Here is a 13,843-nt window from a genome sequence, read left to right on the forward strand (position 1 = left end):
TCAGTGACTCCATCAGAAGGGGGTCCCAGGCACATGGTGTCTTCACCCTGCCCTTGCCTGTGTCCTGCTCATATCCCTGTGATCACAGTCCCCAAGGGGCTCTTTAAAAGCAAGCAGTACACAGAATTAAAAGGTTTTGTCCCCGAACCTAAATGAAGTTAAACGTGTGAATAATTTTACACCTCTAAGCAATATTGCTGAGTTCAAAGGGAACTTTTAGCCCTTTACAAGGATATTTTAGACAACTTCCGAGTTTTAGAAATAATTAAAAATATGACTAAAATACAGGCTTCGTTGCATGCAAAGGACGACTATCACCCACTGCTTCTGTAACTTCAAACGGCTGGTCAGAGCCACCCAGATGTAAGCAAACCAGCCCTGAAACCAAAAAACCAGTAACTTTGGGTGGGGAACCAAGACAGAGATGATTTCAGCTGCAAAGCAGAACAATTACAGAAAGCCAAAAAAAAAAAAAAAAGAAAAAAAAAAAGAAAAAAAAAACCCCGGACAGCTATTGCCAAAATGAGTTTTGCATTTCATGCAGCTTTTTTAAGCCCGGGGCGGCTTTCTCCCCACGGATGGCGCAAGAGCCTTCTCCTCAGCAGCACAAGCCATCTGGAGAAGCCTTCTGCTGCCTTTCGGGCCCAAGGACCGTGTAAATCTCTCAGAATTTCATTCCAAAACAGGTCCTTTTTTGGTTTGGGGTGGGTTTTTTTCTTCATTGTTCCCACATACACCTCATTTCATTCCCCCCCACCACCAGCTCAGCTGTGCGCCGGGCGTTACGCGGTCCGTCTCCTCAGGCCAGAGCCCGCCCGCCATGGCCCCTCAGGGATAACCGCCCCCCGGAGGATGCCCCGCCGGCGGCGGGCGACGTTGCCCGCCCCGCACTGCAGGTACGGCCGCAGCCGAGGCGCGGAGAGTTGGGCCGGGGACAACAATGGAGGGCGGCCAGGGCGGAGGACGCCGGTGGTGCCGCCACCCCTCGGCCAAGTTTGGGGGGAGAGTGGAGGAGGGCGGCCCGCCGGCCCTCCTCACCCTCCCCCGGCCTCAAGCTTGGCCGAGGGGCGGCGGGGAGAGGCGGCGGGCGAGCCCCCCGCTCGTTGCCAGATAGTGAGCCGCGGCTGGCGGGCGGGCGCGGGGGGAGGAGCCCAGGTGTCCCTTCCTGCCACATAGTGTGCCGCCCCTTTCCCCGCCCGCTCGCCGCGGTGGTGCTGGGGCTCCCGCCGCCCGGCGGAGAGGGATGGACTGAAGCACAAAGGCGCGGGCCCGCTGAGGTAACGCTCCCGCGGTGCGGCGGAGAGGAGCGGCGGATCTGTCCGTTTCCCGCCTGAACGCGGGCGGCAGCGGCCGCTGCGAGGCTGCGGCCGAACCGTTGCCACCGCTGGGGGCGGGGGGGCGGGCGGCGGCGGGAGGCCTGGCGCGCTCCCCCCGGTTCCCTCGGCCGCCTCGGGGCTGCGGGGTAGCGCGGGGCCGCGGCTGGCAGCGGGCTGGGGCGGCGGAGGGGTGCGGCGGCCGCCGTAGGGCGAAGGGGGAACTTGTGCGTGGGCATACGCCAGCCCGCCGGCCGGGGGAGATGCTGCAGTGCCGTCTTTCTGCCTCGGCGCTGAGCTGCAAAGGACAGGGCTTTAAATAATGCGCGTCTTCTCGGAAACTCTGCTAATCAAATAAAACCTTGGAAGTCATTACTGTAATTATGGATTGCCCTCGGTCCTCCGCAAGGCTCCGGACTCCCTGTGAGTCTCCGAAAAGTTCTGGAAAAAAATTATATTCTTTAGGCTTTTTTGTGTGTTTCATCGCGCGGGGCTCCACCTTGATCCACCTCGGCAGTGGTGCGGGGAGCCCAGGAATGCGGTTTCCCGCAGGGACACGCATTCCGGTCCCGGCACCGCGCACCCACCGCCGCTGCCTCGGGGTGTCCCGCCGGTCCCGCCGCCCCGTCTTTTGTTAGTGCCCCGGGATGATTTTCGTTGTGCGTTTCTGTTAAGCCAGGATGAAATTTACAATCGCAGCCGTGAACTTTAGACTGCAAGAAACGAGGGTTGTGATGGGCCTTTCGGGAGTTTGTGCCTCGGTTTTGGTCTTGCCCCATGATGATTTTCATCTTGTATTAAAAAGCTTATTTAGGAGTTCGGAGTGGCTTTATCAGTCGGCGTTCATCCTGGACTTCAGGGCAAGCAGGCAGGGTCTGCGCGGCCGAGCGATGTGATTTTCACAGGAAGCCTCGGACTGGCTCTGTAAGGAGGGTAGAGCACACCTCAAAAGCAGCAACTGCTGCAGCTGGTCACGGAGGTGGGTTGCTTCTGTTTCTGTCTTCTCAGCATCATTATGTTACGGGCAGGTTGAGGCTGAATCTGCTTGTTTTCATCCATGGGTCCTCAACTCATGTCTGGAGGGAAGTGGTGTGGTACCAGGCAGAGGAAAAACATGTAGGATTGTGCCTCATCTTGTATGGTGCCACTGTGTGGAGGAATTAAGTTTTAAAACAAATAGATAAACTCAATGGCAATGAATATCTGGGAAAAAAATACTTGGCCAAGGGTTATAAAAGTATGAATGTATGAAGTTGCTGAATTACTAATTGTGTGGGAGAAGTTGCTGCTTAAATCAGCTTTGGTACTGGAGGAATGGATCTGATGATTGTGACCTCAGCCTTTAAAAAAGGGCTTTGGCATGCCTGGAGCAGCTTCAAGGCTGTCTCACCTGCCTCCTGGTCCAGTTGCTGGTGACTGGAATAAAGCACAGGTGCGGCAGACATGCATCTGTGTGTGATCTGCTGGGAAGAGGTGACTTTGCAGGGGAGCAGCGTGAGCTGGGGCAGTTCTGCATGTGGCTGCTTTGGCAGCAGATCTGCTGTGAAAGGCTCCCTTTCGCCTCCTTGCCAGGGTTTGCTGGCATGTCGCTTACACCATGGAGTTCTTTGGTCTGCACACCCTGCCACATAAGTGGCCTGGCTGGAAATGGCATGTGAAGTCCTCATTCGAGCTTCCTTGGTGGCATCCAGTACTTACAGGGAAAGAAGGTGTGAACCCTGGGAATGCTGTGGGCTCTTCAGCCGTTATCAGACAAGCTTCTCAATGCTACTTTGAGTAAAGAGTGCATGTGCTCATTAATGAAACAACATGATAATTGTGTGATTAATAGTGTATACCGGTTTTAGTTTATAGAAATTTTCATGTTAACACTTTCAGTGATACATTATTACTTGCATTTAGTTTTCGCTGGCAGAATGTGAAGTCATAAGCAGGGAGGAAGGGGTTGGCTGTTTAGAGGCTGAGTGTTTAATGATTGAGGTTAGTGCATGATGATGATTAAGCACGTCCTTAATTCTTGACCAATAGATGGAGTGCTGCTACGCTTTAGGATATCTGGGGATTTAATGGTCTCTTGGTTAAATCAGTCATTATCCTTGACTTTTGCCTGAGGATTGAGGCAGCTGACATTTTTATTTAAGGAAGTGGTGATTTTAGGGTGGTGCAATGAGGCTGTCATGTCCACCATGACCATTTAGCCCTCTGTTTGGAGGTACAGGTGGTGCTTCTCCTGCCAGAGACTTTGCGTTGCTTGTGGAGTAGACTGTGGGTGGACTTGAGCAGTCTGGGTGAATGGGAATGCTTCATTGTCAGTCAGCAAGATGTACTGCAGCTCTGTGCTGTTGACCATTTGCTGGTTATGCATCAGTTGTTTGACAGGGCTAGATGAACCGAGCTGGGTTCAGTGTAACTGTGCTGGAACTGTCCCTGTTGCATGTGATGTTAGAGGTGACATTGCATAAGGGGCTGCATGCTTTTGTTCAGGCTCAACTTGTTACAGGCCAGGTGACTTGGCGTAAGACATTATTGCCATGAAAATCAGCAGATATTATTAACCTGTAAGAGATGAAAAATATTTTAAGACAGGCTAATGTTAGTTTGTTTCCTTTTGTAAGTGGAGTGTTTTACAGATCAAAAATTGAAGTGAAAGAAGGCAGAAGGCTGCTAGTTTTTCTGTTGTTAAAATCATTGCTGCTGGTTAAAACTGCAACAAACATCCTTGCCATGCTTTGGGTGGTGTTGGGATGATGATGTTTTTTTTTTAAAAAAATTAATTTAGGAAAATAACTTGTGTGACTTTGAGCTGGTGCATAAAATTGCCTTTGCTAGCTTTTGTTTTTAAACTGTATTAAAATTTTGTTTCTTTAAAAAATGTCCTGTAACTTTAGCAGCCATAGCAACCTTTGGCTATTATTTCCCTTGTAAATCAATTTTTGCAGTGCTGCTGTTTCAGAAACTGGGTTGGTCATTGTTTTGGTATTGACTTGAAAGAATGCAATCTATAGTATTTAATAACATTACTTCCTGTTACATCATGGTCTCTTCTGCAAGTTATGTTTTGAAATGCCGGTTGCAATATGAGAGATGGTAGTAGATGGTGGTGTGGCTTCTGGTAGGGTTCATGGAGGGTAGTTGTCTTTTGTGTAGCATTTTTTTGGCAGATGAAGATGAATAAAACTTCCCTTAGGGAACAAGCAGTAACTTACTCATTGTGTGTTAATGTTAGATCTGTTTGCCACAGTCTGCTCTGCTTTCTATATTAACTTTGAGTCACTTGGCATATGGGGAAACACTTTTGTTTCTTTTCCATATTCAAGATAACACAAGTCATTGTGCATCATCACAAATGAGATTTTGAGACATTTCTTTTAAAGATACCCTTGCAAATACATGGCTGTTTTGTGGATAATTTGTGGTCTGGATTATAGTTAAAACAAACAAACCAATTATAATACATTTGTTTAGGTAGGAAAGTGTCTTTAGTTATGGCGTGTTCTTAATCTAGGCTATGGGGCATTGTCACGTAAAAATCATCAGTAAACTGGAAAAGGTTTACTACTAAAAAGTTGAGAATTTTCTTCGGATTAATTGAAAAGTTAGTGAAAGAAGGCTTGATAGCTTCAAACATCAGTGTAAACAGGATAGCTCCTGGTTGGTTTTCCCCTCCCTGGATCTTCAGAGTTTGGTAAATGTGGTGTAGGTATCTATTTAGTTACAACTTTGGGAGCATGTTAAATGTAGTATGTGTCTTATGATAGTAATATCAGTTCTGCTTAATAAGAATGCACTCAGCTATTACAAAGTGCTAATTAAGGAAATATTTTAACAGCCTTCATTCATTGTTGCAGTCTCTTAAACTGTTCTGGTCTTGACTAGGAAGAAACTCTTTCCTTGCCTTGTATTGTTTAATGTGTTAAAATCCTAGTGACATCAATGCGGTAGCTAGTTTTCATGCCAGTTAGCAGGCTGAGGTGAAGATCAGTAAATGGCAAACTGGTGTGAGAGCTCCAGCTTGCTTTGTAGCTTTTCATATTCTGTTTTCTTGACCCGCAGCACCTAGCAGCTGGTAAATCCCTTTTTCCCTTGTGCAGTCGGAACCTCCTGAAGTTATTTCTTCAGCTAAAGTATGTGGCAATTCTGAATACCGTAGAGTTGTTGGCAGCTTACTGCTGCTCTTACTGTTGCTGCACTGCCCTGAATGAGTACCTAGCACAGTGTTTGTGTTAACGGTAGCTGGCACTTCAGCCAAGAGCTGAACTATCTGCTGTGTTGGTCAAAGTAAGAGGATTCTATTGAATTGCTTTGAAAGTCTGTGCTTGTTGTCATTATCTATACCTGTAACAATTGGTCTCAAACTTTTTTTTGTTGTTGCATGTATTTAATTATTTCATGATGTGGCCTTTTTTTTTTGTTGAAAACAAGCATTCCTATGCATGTCATCTATAGCTATTACATTAAATGCAACATAATTTAGAGGCCAGTTGGATCTGCATCTTGTGTTTGCAGATGCACAATAAATGTCAGTTCTGAAAGCAGGATGCTTACTGCTTAACCAAGTGTTTGTGTGCATGTCCTTCTAATGGCAGAGTGCAAAATAGAAAGCTTACTTATTGGATAAAGCTTGTTTTACTTTTTCTAATACAGTAAAAACAAGAAAGGGGAAAAAAAATGGAAATATTCCCCTCTGCCCCGCCCGCCCGCCACCATGGACTGGCTTTTGTTGAAGAAATGCTTATTTTGGCAGCTGTAGAAGTCCTGACAGAATGCTGGGGAAATTATTTGGTACTGAAGTTGTCTGATTCAGATTGCTAAATCAATGAAAATTATCAGCAATCTCTCTGAACCCAGCCAACTTATATTAACATAAGTTGTTTTTTTCATATAATCCAGTATTCCAGAACTTCCTTAGCAACCCATATAACATTTTAGTCTTTATGGATTTATATACAAAAAACCTGTATTTATAAAGAGCATCAGTAAGGCCATAAAGTCGAGTATTTGAAAGCTGGGTAGTGCTTTCCAAAGAAAATATCTTTGATATAAAAATGAAAATTAAACTATGGCATTGGAAAACATACTTATGAGCCCTTGTGTCAAGAAGAGTAGAAGTGTTTTGTCGCAGATGTTTCTGATCTAGCAGACGCTTAGCAGAGGCAACCTTCAGCCTAACACATTCAAAATTAGGTGAAATTGAAAATAGGATTTTGGGACGGAAACAGCAGACAATACTAGGCAGTGCATCCAGCTCTGTCTAGAATACAATGACACAGAAGTAGTGACCTCACAAGTACCTTTGTTTTCCTGACTTGGATATGCAGCTGTTTTTAGGAGTGCTAATGTGTTGCATAACAACTTCTCCAGGCTCCTGGTCACTGCTAAAGCAGGAGTAAAACACAATTTGAACCAGCTCTCTTAATATACCAATTGTTGTTACACACCAGACAACCTTCTGTATTTGCTGTGTGTCCAAAACCACCAAAACCAAACAAAAAAAAACTTCAGAACATACAAACTTTATTTGGAGTTTCATGGTATAGTAGCCTGTGGAGGGTAAGATCAAGTATTCTCTTATGATTGTTTTCAGCTGTATTATCTGGAATTTCTGTGGTGGTGCTGAAACTTAGGGTGCAAGAGGCTGTGTATAAAATTAATGCCTGGTACCCCTGTGTTAATGGACTACAGCATTAGCCCTTCTGAGGTAGTATTACTGTCATAATAAATGACTAGTCAAATAGATATTTCTGTTATGGTGATTAAATTGTGATAGTGCCCACAACAAGCCCATCATCTTGTTTCAGTTCTTAATTGCACATGAAGCATTGCACTAAATACCCAGTTAAGGAGTAATTGTAGTTTTCACAGTTAATCTGTACAATTTCTAGCTTTCAATAGCAGCTGTCTTTCTTTAAATGTCTATTTCTCTGAAAGTGTATGCAAAGGCAAAACTTTTCTGGTGACTCAAATTTTTTTCTGACCCAGCTGTCAGGGTAGAAAGCAGAAAGCAAAGACATTCATGGTCTTTAGTTCATTTACTAAATGGAAGCTGTTGCCTCTTAGGGCAAACTTTGTATTTTCAGGCCAAGGGTTGTATGATTTTCTCAATTGAGGTTGTGAAAGAATTGTGGGTATGTGTTGATTTTTTTTTTCTTTTCCTATTCCCATCAATGGGCATAACACTGAATACAAATTAGGTTTCTTACTGACGTTCTGATTGTTATGGGTTGACTATCCAGAGCTATTTGACGTGTAGCTGACTTGGCATTCAAGGGACACGTGCATGTTCTATGTTAAATGGCTTAAGGACTGGAGTGACACAGTTGAGAGCATGCGTTTGCATGATTTGGAACAAAAAACTCCATCCTCCAAGACAAAGTGTCCAAAGTAGATCACTCGGTCAAATTTTCATAAATATTTTTATTGCAAAGATTTAATCCTGAGCAGCTGAGAAATTAAAGTGTGTATCACAAATTCATTTTTCTAATAGCTAGTACAATGTTTTGTAAAGCAAAGTATGCCTGTAACTAGCAAAGCTCTCTTCATATGTTTGGCTTGTTCTTTATCAATCCAATCAAAATCATGGGTCTGGTATTGGGCAAAAAGTAAGAAATGCGCAGAACAACTTGCAAATGCATTGAAATTTGTGGGTTTCTAAAATAAATTTTAAAAAATCCCCAAACCAGACCCAGTGGTCTGGCAGTCAGGTACCCCTTCCTTTTTTTACTCTGTTTTGAACTTTGTTTAAATAGTTTTGCAGCATGCAAAGAGATTGAATACATCTGTGTAGTGCTAGCATGAGTGAGTCTGTACTCAAAAACAGGTTAGTTTAAAAAAAAATAAATATCTTGGAATGAATCCAGGTAGCGTCTTAGTTAAAACATATCAAATAACATAAAGCATGTGAACTCAAGACAACTCAGTTTAACTATATAAAGCGTTTAAGCTGTAAAACATCAGGAGGTTTTTTTTTATAGCTGCCTGCATAATTTGCCCTTAGGTGGCAGAGGGGCAGTGTGGGTTCCCTTTTTACATCAGAGGTTTTCCTGTGAGCCAAGCACTTGGGGAGAAAACTGAAATGCTACTTCCTCTTTTAATGGTTGCTGTGTACATGTTATGCTCTTCTTTGTGTGCATTTGCTCAAGCTTAGATGCATTTAAACAGTAGTGTCCCTAATTTTACATGCCCTGAGACAGCTCCTTGTTAAGGGCTAGATTTCAGACTGCTTCAAGCTCTGCAACATTCAAAATGGAAACTTTTGCTGTCTGGTCAGCAGAAAATGTTCTTTTTCTTGCCATTCCTAATGCCAGTGGTTTATAGCATATCAGTGCTTCTAATCAAATCGAGTGACTTTTAATTATTGCCAGGTGGGATCCTGTATCCTTTAAAATATCTTGTCTGAAAGTCTCCAGTTGCCTGGATCAAGATACCATCTCTTCCACAATAAACCCAAAGAGACCAATGGAGATGGGGATGTCTTCTACACCCAAGAAGCATCCTCCAGCAAGGGCAGTCAACATCTCAGTCCTACTCCTTGTGAAATACTTGCTTAGACGTGAAGATTGCCAAAGTTCTCCTCAGTTGGCAAATACACATGACATAACTCGGAGAAAAAGGGAGCTCTGAGATGCAGGAGGTAGGAGCGCTCTGCTCTGTAGGCAAGGCAAGCAGGAGCCCAGGCTCACCCAGTGGTTCCAGTGCCAGCAGCTTCAGCTGCCTGGCCTTTTCCTATAGCTGGAAGAGTAGACTGCTCGTCCCTGTGTATCTGCAGAGTAATGTTCATATGGGCAACTATTTCAAGAACCTGAGTTGCTATATGGCTCTTGTCTCTAAGCTTGGGTCTGTGAACTGTTTCGCAGGAGCCCATAAGATGGACAAAGTATAGTAGTCTTACTGTCCCAATACTTGTGTTAGGAGATCCTGTCTCTCCACTGGAAAAATTATGTTTTCTTGGTGAAAAGGGTTGAAAACTTCTCCTTGGGGAGGGGGAATAGTAAATTTTCCAAATTCGATGTATTTCTTCCTTTCCTATTAATATTGGCTAGTATGTTGCATAAGACTCTATGTGCAGCGTTGACTAAAAAGAATTAGTTAATAGTGGGAGTGAGAATAACAATGTCACATTTATAACCTGGGATAGCCTTTAACAAGAAAAAATAGCTTGAGGTATACCGTGTAATGCTGGTGTCTGGCTACTATCAAACATGCTGCAAATGTATAGTAACAGGTATTGTGTGCAGTAAATTTATCTTTGTAGTAGAAACTTGATGTTGTTGCTATTCCCAGGGGGTAAATTGAATTACATTATTACTGAGGCTGAGCTAACAGAGCTTTGCTTATAGTATACATACAGACAAGACGGTTCTTCACAGAGAGGTGACCTTTGCTGTATTTTGGTTTCAGATTTCACAGGGACCTATTTCAAAGTTTTTAGCTTCAGTCCACACCCTGCTGGTAGTTAGCTATAAAAATCTCTTTGAAGAAAGTTAAAGAAGTCTGTCCTTTATTACTTTATTAAAGTTAGATAAAGGTCATTTGTTTACGCCTTCTGTAATATACACTGCTGCCACCATTTCTTGTCAATAACTGCTAGTTCAAAGATGAAATTAAAGCTACAGAATTACTGGTTACAATGTGCAAATGCACAGTGTAAGTAATTCTTTTTTATTACTTTTCTGTTTATTAGTTAACTTGAAGAATGTGTACTAGCATATATTTGTGCTGGGGAAGCTATTATGGCTCATATGGCTTAGTGTAGTATACTCCCTCCAAGGTTATTCCACCCTCCCTAAACTGTTTTAATTAGTTCTGGAGAGAGTAACCCAAAAAGAAACAAATTAAAGCCCTGTATTCCTATTTAAGAACCCAGTCAAATAAGAAGTCTGCATGTCACTGTTCCAATAAATATAATAATCTCTTTAGTCACTCTTCTCTAGGACTCTGATTTCCATCTGATTGAAATATTTGGGTTGTATGTTGCAACCAAGCTAAAGGGGATATCCTGCTCTTTCCTCCTGGCCATGTGGCCCTGCCTCATACTCTCTTGTCTAAGCTCTGGTGATTGCTGATCTTATGCAAGTCACTGTGAATTGCAGCAGAATACCTCCTCTCCCCACCCTTTCTGCATTAAGTCTCTTAAATAATTTGGCTTAGCTCAAGACAGGTTTGGCTGAGCACTAGGGAGGGTGTGAGGTGTTGAAGGCACTGGTGAGAACCTGTGGGGAAAGAGGGGGATAGGGAGATGGGGGACTGTCAGTGTCGAGCTTCAGGTTGCCTCCTGTCCCTTATCCTTCAGTGGTGACAGCTCTGCAGCATCCCACCTGCAGTACCAGGAGTTCAGAAATGCAAGTGGAAGGTGTTTGTTACTTGAGCCTTCTGCAAGGGGACTTGTTTGTAGGAAAGTAAGAATGAGAAAGCTGTTTCTCTACGGTTTGAGATACAATGTGGCAGCCACTGGGTTACAAGGTTCCCCCTACTGTCCCAGTATCCTCAAAATCTGAGGGGGAACAGTTGTTTAAAGCAAGACTCTTTGGGATAAACACAATGTTTTGGAGAAACTGTGTAAACTTTGAAACTATTTTTATTAAAAGAGTCTCAGCATGCTGGGCTGAGCTGCTCTTTGGCTCCCACGTCACACACCCATATCCCAGCTCCATGAGGCTGCCAGTGGGTGACAGTCCTGGGTGGTATGAAGGTGTTGGGTGCTTGGGGTTGCTTTCTCTAACAGCCTTCCCTTGTCTCCAGAGCCTGCAGTATACCTGCACATATATAACACATATATACAAAATGCACATATATAAATTTTGTATTCTAAAATAAAAAGATTTTCACTACTGAACAATGTGTATGTACCACTCCTTTTCTTATTTTTTGGTTTGATTTCATAGTTATGCATAAGAAATGGCAGCTAAATATTGCCATAAGAGAACTTCATTGCGTTAGATAGACCACAGTGTCTGTATGTTCATGAACGTATAGAACAAATTATTTCTTTGGTGAGAGGAAAGGATGTGGTTGCACTTGGTTCTAGTAATGAACTTATACATATGTTTACAAGACAACTTTATATATATAAGTAAGGATTACATTAAGGAAAACCATATACAAATGAGTTGTCTAGTACAGCTCAGCCTGCCTCCCAGAATGTTGTTTAACTTGCAGTCTTTTTACATGTCTTTGAAAATGGTATTGCCTGTCTTCTCTGTCTATCCATGTTTTTCATCAGTTAAATGACGTGTGTTGCTATACACAGATTTTGCAGAAGAATTGTTTTAGAAGTGTAATGCTGAGTTTCCGACAGCAGAAAGCTGTTTGCTGTTTAGGTTGACTGAAATTGTTCCAGTTAGTGTCTGTGCAGGTGGTGAATGATACAGATTCACAGTGTGTATAGCTGTTCTGCACTTCATGTCTTCATGGTCTTCAGTGCTGGGTCCTCCTAGCTTTTTCCTGGACCTCTTTCTTTTCCTTTTTTCCTAGCTATGATGAAGCATCCTCTTCAAAAGTTCATATTTTCATTGTTTGATGTGATATGCAGGCTTCAGCGTAGATGCTTAAGGAGTCTTATCAAAGTAATACTGGCTGAGTCAGAGTAAAGATGCTTTAGTTAAATAGACTATGGCTGTGTTTAAAAATAACAGCTCTGGCTGTGTCAGCGTGTTGGACGACCTGATACTGACTTCAACAGAAAGAGCTTTTGAAAATTACTTTGAGAGTTACACATATTGCCCCCAGTGTGAACTTGTTTTCTGTTGGTAGCATTTCAGTGTTAGATGAACCAAACCAGAGCCCCTCAATTTTAAATGTCATTAGCCACAATGGCTTCAGAGACAGCTTGTTTATTGGGCACCTTTTAAATGCACCAACAGGAGTAGCAGCACTTCTGCTCTTGTTCACATCGTCAAGACAGTGGTGCCTTGGGTTGCGTGAAAACACCATCCCCACCTAAGCTCGGTAGTTTTGGGTTCTCAGCCATTTGATTTCTGTAGGAAAAAAGTTGTATGTATACTCTATCAGCCCAGGGTCTTTCTGTGTGTGAGTGCCATGCTTGCACATGTGTAGGCTGTTGCTTTCTCCTAATAGTAAAGCATGTGGAGGAGCTTGTTAGTAATTGCAATGCAATTGTCTTGTCTTACCCAGCCCTGGTTTGGCTCTGACTTCTGCTGTCTTTTTGAAGACTCATTTTGAGCACTGGTATTCTTAAAAAGTTTTGGTTAATGAGATGTAGGCCATATGAAAAAAAAAAAAAAGTAAAACTTTTTGAAAATACTATCTGTATCTGATGTTTACTCCATTTCTTAAGGTTCTTGTTCTGTGTGGGCTTTCTGTTGCTTTTTGTTCCTTGGCAAGGAACACAGTATTACATTCTTGTGCCAAGAGGAAGAGTATTAAGCTTACTCATAAAAAGATTTATTATTAAATGTAGTTTTTAATTTTGTCCATTGGATATTTTTTTTTAAACTCTAACCATACCCAGATTACTGGCTTCATTCATATGGCTATTGTATAAAGTTTGGATGCTGTCTTTGTTAAATTATGGCTCCTGAGGGTTTTCTGTTACAGAGGTTTCTTCAGTCAGGGGAAATGAGGGTATAATAAAGAGGATCCAAGGGCCGGACATAATGGTTCTATATAAGTGAAACAAACAATGCCAGATTTGGCTGATGTTGGGTTTTCCATCAAACTTTTTACTGGCATTTGTTCATTTGCTTTGAGCAGAGTTTAAAACTGAGGCAGCTTGAGTGCCTGAAGTAAGAAAAGACCAATAGCAGACAACTTGGGCAGTACTTTTAATCTCTGTATCCTATCTTCGTGCATTTATCCTGAATTCTGGCTCACTCAGGAAGTCTCCTTGACACAAATGCCATTACAGCAGTAAATTCAACAGGAGACATCCAGAGTCACTGAAAGGACTGTAACTGAAGCCAGTATAATAGACCTGGCTGTGCCTGAGGTTCCTGAAGCCTTGTTCCAAGTGTTCAGCTTGTGCTTAGTGAGAAGCAGTGCAGCTTTCTGGCACGGTGAGTACCTGACCTTCGTTGCTGTTGCCTCAGACTTGCTGCAACTGTCTGCTAGCTGATAATGGTATCTTTCGTCTTCTGCCACATCTATAAAATATTAGTGATTATAATATGCTAAAATAGGGATAGAATTATTAAAATGTGCTTCAGGATGCAAACAAATTTGCTGAGAGGTTCTATAAATAAATGATTGTGCCTCTCAGCCAGAAATACAGTGTGAAGTATGAACATAGAGTGTGCTCGTGGTTTTCTCTTTCTGATGTTGAGTGCTGCCAGAAGAGGAATGATGCTGAATCTGTTTCTCACTGCCTCTGTTATGCCAGAATGTTGGTCTCTCAGGGTAGAGAGTGTGCAGTACTGCAGTTTTCTGCAGATACCTCTCAAGGACAGAGGAGGAAAAAAGATGGTATTAGCTTTGACATTTACAAACTAATAGATACCACAGTAAAGCTGCTGAAGTAAAAACTGTAGCCATCATTTTAATGGCCTTCTAATTCCTTTAGAATGTTTTGGAGGTAT

The 13,843-nt window shown here is 42.8% G+C and overlaps 1 protein-coding gene across 4 annotated transcripts in view; it reads left to right on the plus strand.

Annotated features, from left to right (window-relative positions):
- The first annotated feature begins 873 nt into the window (after positions 1–873).
- ADD3 (adducin 3) overlaps positions 874–13,843 on the plus strand; it is a 103,670-nt gene continuing 90,700 nt past the window's right edge. For 2 of the 4 annotated variants that reach the window (XM_037399334.1, XM_037399338.1), the window contains exon 1: positions 1,168–1,277. The gene's annotated coding sequence lies outside the window, so the exon portion shown is untranslated. Of the gene's footprint in view, positions 897–1,167; positions 1,278–13,843 lie in introns of those variants that run through there. The other 2 variants (XM_037399335.1, XM_037399336.1) reach the window with 2 other exon arrangements.

Source organism: Falco rusticolus, chromosome 9 (assembly GCF_015220075.1).
Source record: "Falco rusticolus isolate bFalRus1 chromosome 9, bFalRus1.pri, whole genome shotgun sequence".
Taxonomy (NCBI): domain Eukaryota; kingdom Metazoa; phylum Chordata; class Aves; order Falconiformes; family Falconidae; genus Falco; species Falco rusticolus.